This window comes from Megascapheus bottae, chromosome 1 (assembly GCF_031878675.1).
Source record: "Megascapheus bottae isolate mThoBot1 chromosome 1, mThoBot2.hap1, whole genome shotgun sequence".
Classification (NCBI taxonomy): Eukaryota; Metazoa; Chordata; class Mammalia; order Rodentia; family Geomyidae; genus Megascapheus; species Megascapheus bottae.
The window spans coordinates 64,605,287-64,612,244 of NC_143509.1; positions in this window are offsets into that span (position 1 = coordinate 64,605,287).

The window sequence follows — 6,958 nt, forward strand, 5'->3', positions numbered from 1 at the left end:
CTAATCTGTCACTAGAGCTTGTTTGAGAAATAGAAGACAACTTCATTTGTAAGGTAACATATTTTTATTTGCAAAGGTGTTCTTTTTCTTTTTTGTCTCACAGCTACACACGTAACTGTCATAGGAACTTGAAAGTTTGATCTATTGAAATCCCATGTTCATTTTTGTGGGACTCCCACCCTCGAGGTCTTGAAGTCAGTCTCACCTGTGCCATCACCGAGGCTGGGCTTGACAGTGGTGGCAAACTTAATGGGGAGTTGAACTGTGGATCTTCCAAGAAGAAAGGGACCAGACAGTGCTGCTTAAGATGCTGCAGCTGTTACTGTGAAGAAAGATTCTTCCACTTTCAGCAGGTTATATATGTATATATCTATTTTCATTTTGGTAAAAAAAATGGAAAAATCTGAACATAATTACCTTAAGAAATTATTTATGGATACACTGGGTGAGAAGCTTACTCTGGAGCAGACACCAGGAAACCCTAAAACTAATGCTTCAAGAGTGTAATATTTGTATCTTATTACCAAGCCAGCAGTGTCTGCTCTCTTTCTCTGTCCTATTACTGTAAATCACCTGGTTTATAATTCTAGTGGAAACAAATCAGTTTTGTAATAAAAATCCAGAGCAGATGTGTATACTATGATCAGAATTGTACTACAGTTGTAAATAAGAATAGGTCCTGTTTATTTTGACATCTTTTTACAAATGCATTGTATTAGGATGTGAATATTCCAAACCATGCTCTTGTTTAAAGTTTTGAAATTTTTATTGTTAAATGTAACATTTTAATGGTTATAATTATTTGTATAGATATGAACATAGTATTTTATTTAAGAAAATAAACTTTGCATTTTTGCATTGTAAATTCTGCTTCTTCTGATCATTGTATGTGCTAATTTAATCTTATTTTCACTAAAGCATTCTTTTTAAGCTACCTTTAAATTTTGCCAAAATAGGACTGGGAGTGTGGCTCAAGTGGTAGAGCAGCTAGCTAGCAAGCTTGAGGCCTTGGGCTTAAACCCAGAACAACCATAAGTAAATAAATAATAAGAATTATGTCTGTTAAGATTTATGAGTATGTAGAAGTAGGGTACAAGTCACTAGCACAAAGTAAAAGTGTAAATAAAGTTTGCCTTAGAATATTTCTTTGCTGGCCAGGAGTGTGGCCTAGTGGTAGAGTGCTTGCCTACCATACATGAAGCCCTGAGTTCAATTCCTTGGTAGCACATACATAGAAAAAGCTGGAAGTGGTGGTGTGGCTCACATGATAGATCTCCAGCCTTGAGAAAGCCCAAGGATAGTGCCCAGACCCTGAGTTCAAGCCCCTGGACTGGCAAAAGAAAACAACAACAACAAAAAAATTTCATTATTGAAAAGTTGAAAAAATAGCATTAGGAAGTAGATTGTATAGTCAAAGTTGTTTATTATAACCTTCAGGATAACTAGCAAAAGAATACTATAGTAAGGTAAAACCAAATGTTAATACAGAAGATAAACAGGAATCACAAATATTTAATTAATGTACCAAATCCAGTAAGTATTTGAGCCACAACATTTTCCTATCATCTTGTTTCATTTAGTGATACTGGGGTTTGAACTTACAGCCCTGCATTTGCTAGGCAGATACTCAATACTTGAGCCATGTCTCTTGGCCCTCATACTTTTTAAAGTAAATAGGCTAGTAGCAAAAGGTTAGATTTAAAATCAGTAAGTTAGACTATGAATTAAAATAAAATGTTTGCTTATAATTTAAAAAGCCAACAAACTTAAAAAGAGTACTTGCCTAGCATGCACAAAGACCTGGGTTTGATACCATATACATAGAAAAAGCCAGAAGTGGTGCTGTGGCTCAAGTGGCAGAGTGCTAGCTTTGAGGAAAAAGTGCAAGGATAGTGCTCAGGCCCTGAGTTCATGCCCAGAACTGGCAAAAAGAAAAAGAAAAAAAAAAAAGGCTGGGCAAGCTATATGATGTTTATGAGACAGACATATTAAAACATCACGTAGATTATATGTGAGCACTTTTTACAAGAAAGCTGATACACTATATTAAAACAAGAATAGTAGAAACAGACTTTGTTTCTTGTTGCTCTGCTGCTCTGCCTTCCTGACTCTGAAACAGAACCATTGAATGCCACAGCACAGGAAAGCCTGTGACCACAAGTAATTTTAAGAGTTCATTACTCATTAAGGAAATATGCAAATTTATAAAGTGAGGAGAGTCTCTTGAGTGAGCTGGCTCACTATAAGAAGGTTCTAGGAGCCTGGAGCATGGCTCCAGCGTGCTCACCTAGCATGCATGAAGCCCTAGGTTCAATTCCCCAGGACCACATACACAGTAAGAGCTGGAAGTGGTGGTGTGGCTCAAGCATCAGGGTGCTAGCCTTGAGTAGCCTTGAGTAACCTTGAGCAAAAAGTGCCTAAGGACAGTATCCAGGCCCTGAGTTCAAGCCCCAGGACTGGCAAAAATAAATAAATAAATAAATAAATAAATAAATAAATAAATAAAAGGCACTAGCATTTGGAGAAGAGGAAATAGGATGGAAGGACCAAGTATAACAAAGGTAATTAAAAAATATTAAGGAACTGGGCGCTGGTGACTCACAAATGGAATCCTAGCTATTCAGGAAGCTGAGATCAGCGGATCATGGTTCAAAGCCAGCCCAGGCACCAAAGTCCGTGAGACTCTTATCTACAATTAACCACCAGAAAACAGGAAGTGGCACTGTGGCTTAAGTGATAGAGCATTAGCTTTGAGCTGAAAAGCTCACGGACAGCACCCAGGCCTAGAGTTCATGCTCCATGACTAACAACAACAAAAAGAACAACCATACAGGGTATGAGTATGCTGGTGGGATATTTGAATGGTGCTAGGGAAGGATTGCTTCTGGTTAGCTCATCCTAGTTGAGGTGGGACAGTTGAGAGATCAGTGGAATTACTGAGCCTATTGGAACTGAGTAAGGCTCAGACATGTCTGTGTATCTCTGCACATGTAGTGGTTTATCCAAACATCATTTTGCTATTAGACGTCAAGAATCATTTTGCCATGTTTTCTTAGCATGAGGAAACATGTTAAGGTAAATAATTCTAGTAAAGGGGGACATTTTATAATAAAATGGTCAGTTGCATAGGAAGACTTCTTTTTAATTCGAATTGGGCATTCCTTTAGCCTTTCTTTGACCTGTATAAAAGAAATAATACCAGGCAACAGTGGCTCATGCTTGTAACCCTTACTACTCAGGAAGCTGAGATCTGAGGACTGGGGGTAGCCAGCCCAGGCGGGAAAGGCCCCGGGAGACTCTTACCTCCAATTAACCATTCAAAAACTGGACATAGTGCTCTAGCTCAAAGTGGTAAAGTCCTAACCTTGAGCAAAAGATCTCAGGAACTGTGCCCAGGCCGAGTTTAAGACCCATGACCAAAAAAAAAAAAAAAAAAAAAAAGAAGGATTTTATTTTGGCTCACAGTTTCAGAGGTTTCAGTTCATAGTGAGCTAGCACTATGATTTCTGTGCCTGTGGGAGGCTCAATAGCATGGTGGATGGTAGGAAGATGTGGTAGAGCGGAGCTGTTCACCACATGGCATCCAGGAAACAGCAAGAGGAAGAGGGAAGGGAGAAACAACCTCTAGATCTAATCTTCACAAGCATAGTCCAGTGACCTACTTCCTTCAGCAAAGCCCCGCCTCCTATTTTATACCACTGACTGGGAGGGGGAGGGAAAGTGGAGGCCCTGGATGTCCAAATCAAATCAGTTAGTATTCCTATAGAATAGCTGAACTATTCATCAAGGCAACCTCACATTTATGGAATCAATAATTGAATCCAACTGATCTAACAGTCTAGATGAAAATAGATTCCTTTCAAATTTCATATAGCATGTTTAGAAAAACATATGACATTCAAGGCCATAAAGAAAATATATATTCTGAAATATTAAAATCAAAGATGTAATTGTCTTGATTTCAGTGAAATAAAGCTAGAGTTGAAAAAAAAATTTTAGGAAGAAGACTTACAAGTGTTCAGAAGTTAAGCAACACAATTTCAAATAAGCTACAAGTCAATAAAGTAGTGTAAACAATGAAGCCAGCTGAACTTGTTTTAAGAAGGGGAAGTGAAATGGTAGAAGACAATGGAAAGGTGAAGCTGATTGAGGCACATAAAAGACAAGTGTGGAAGTGTCACAATGAAACTTCCTTGTACCAGTGGAAGACTTAAACTACCAAAGTAGTATTGTAATGAAGATGGTAGTTCAGAGGCGGCCCAGGAAGAACCAGTCTATAAGACACCATCTCTAAAATCGCCAGCAAAATTGATCATAGCCCAAGTGGTAGGGCTACAGTCAAGCAGGTCTACCAAGTGTAAGGCTGGCTCTGAATTCAAATCCTAGTACTAGCAGAAAAACAAGTCACAGTTTATTGAAGATTCTGTATGTCAAAAGGCAAAAGATGGGGCCAGGAGTGTGGCCTAGTGGTAGAATGGTTGCCTCATATGCATGAAGTCCTGGCCTCGATTCCTTGGTACCACAGGTACAGAAAATGCTGGAAGAGGTGCTGTGGCTCCAGTTTTAGAGCGCTAGCCTTGAGAAAGTTCAAGGACAGTGCCCAGGCTCTGAATTCAAGTCCAGGATTGGCGATAGATAGATAGATAGATAGATAGATAGATAGATAGATAGATAGATAGATAGATAGATAGATAGATAGATTAAAATCAAATAACTTGAAGGAGTCCTTCATACTAGTAGCCAAGAGGTTTAGAATGCACTCAAGATCCTTAGTCCTCAGAGAACTGTAAGATAAAGTCCAATGATGGCCGGGAGTTTGGCCTAGTGGTTAAAGTGCTTGCCTAGCATGCACGAAGACCCAGGTTCGATTCCTCGGTACCACATACATAGAAAAAAGCTGGAAGTGGTGCTGAGGCTCAAGTGGTAGAGCTCTAGCCTTGAGAAAGTCCAAGGACAGTGCTCAGGCCCTGAGCTCAAGCCCAGGACTGGCAAAAAAAAAAAAAAAAGATAATGTCCAATGAAATAGCCTTTTCATTGTCCCTTAGTGAGGCTGGGATTGAGAGAGCTGACCAAGGCCAGGTAGCTGGCAAAGATATGGAGAACTGAAACTCTCAAATAGACACTATTGACACTATCCTTCCTTAAAAATACCTATCTGCCCTGTAACCCACTCACTCAATAGAGCACTAAAGAGGATTTATTTTGGTACACAGTTCACCAGAATCATACATAAGAATGCTCATAGAAACTGGGTGCTGATCGCTCACATCTGTGATCCTAGCTTCACAGGAAGCTGAGATCTGAGGATCACAGTTCAAAGCCAGCCCAGGCATGAAAGTCTTTGAGACTCTTACCTACAATTAACCACCAGAAAACTGGAAATAGTGCTGTGGCTTAAAGTGGTAGAGCACTAGTATTGAGCTGAAGAGCTCAGGGATAGCACCTAGGCCCAGAGTTCAAGCCCCATGACTGACAACAAAACAAAACAAAACAAAAACCCCCAGAGTGTTCATAGAATTTTTTTTTATAAGTACTTATCCCCCAAACTGGAAACAACTCACATACAAATCAAATACCCAAACACTGATATCTATATGTGCATGTTTGTACATGCAATACACATACAAAGGCTCAGGCACTGCTCCTGAGCTCTTCAGCTCAAGGCTAGTGCTCTACCATTTTGAAGCACAGCACCACTTCTGGTTTTCTGGTAGTCAGTTGTAGGTAAGAGTCTCACATTCTTTAGTGCCTGGACTGGCTTTGAACGGTGATCCTCAGATCTCAGCCTCCTGAGTAGCTAGGATTATAGGTGTGAGCCACCATGCCCTGCTCTACTGTTATTCTTTTTTTATTAAAGAATTTAACATTGATTTTTACATCGTATTTCATATGACGTATTTAACAAACAGGTATTCAAGAAGGGAATCTCTATATACAATCACTGGCACTTAGATTTTAGAACATAAATAAAATTAGGCTGAGGGTTTGTATATCATTGATCTACGTAATAAAACATGTCTACTGTTATTCTTGAGTAAAAGAAAAAGCAAGCACCGTTTTGTGTGTCTCCCACTTTACCTGACTTTGACTTTGGGCAGGTGTCTTTGTGTCTTAATTTAGTTATTATTCTTACCTGTTGATTATAAACTGTTTTGCTTAGGGTGTAGAGGAAAAACCAAGTTTTATATTTGAAAGTGTTTTCATGTTTGCTTTTACATATAAAATGTATTTTACATATAGTATAAAGTACTTATATATAATTTATTGTAATTATATAATATAATATATACAGAATGTTATATATATATATATATGCAGGAGACTGAAACAGGCTTCCACTAGAATCTATTTCGCCTTGTCAGTACTGACAGCTGTTTTGGCTACTCTCCTTAAGGAGATGATGCTAATTTTCCTAGATAAGTTCAGGAGCCATGTCTAGTTTTTTAAATTACTTTCACTGTGCCACTTAATTTCTCACACCATTAGATAAGCTACCAATTTGTAAGAAGATAAAAAAAAGTTCAGTTTTGAACTAAGAGTGTGCTATCCTGATCTGACTGTTGGTAGTGTTTTCTTTCATCACCTAGTCATGAACAGACCTGTGTTCTGGAAGAAGGCTGGAGTCAAATTATAACATTGCAGAACATGCTTCTCTGGGGAGCTTTCTGGGAATTCATGATTTAATACGGTTAAATCCCCCTTCCTTTTTGTTTTGTTCCTGGGGCTTAAAATCCAGTCCTAGGCTGTCCCTGAGCTCCTTTGCTCAAGGCTATTGCTCTGCCACTTGGAGCCACAGAGTCACTTCTGGTTTTCTGGTGGCAAATTAGGCTGGCTTTGAACTGCTATTCTCAGATTTCAGCCTCCTGAATAGCTAGGATTACAGGAATGATCACCATTATTTTTTAATGATATTTTGAATGTGCATACTCTCCCAACAGAAATGGAAATCAGAAATCTT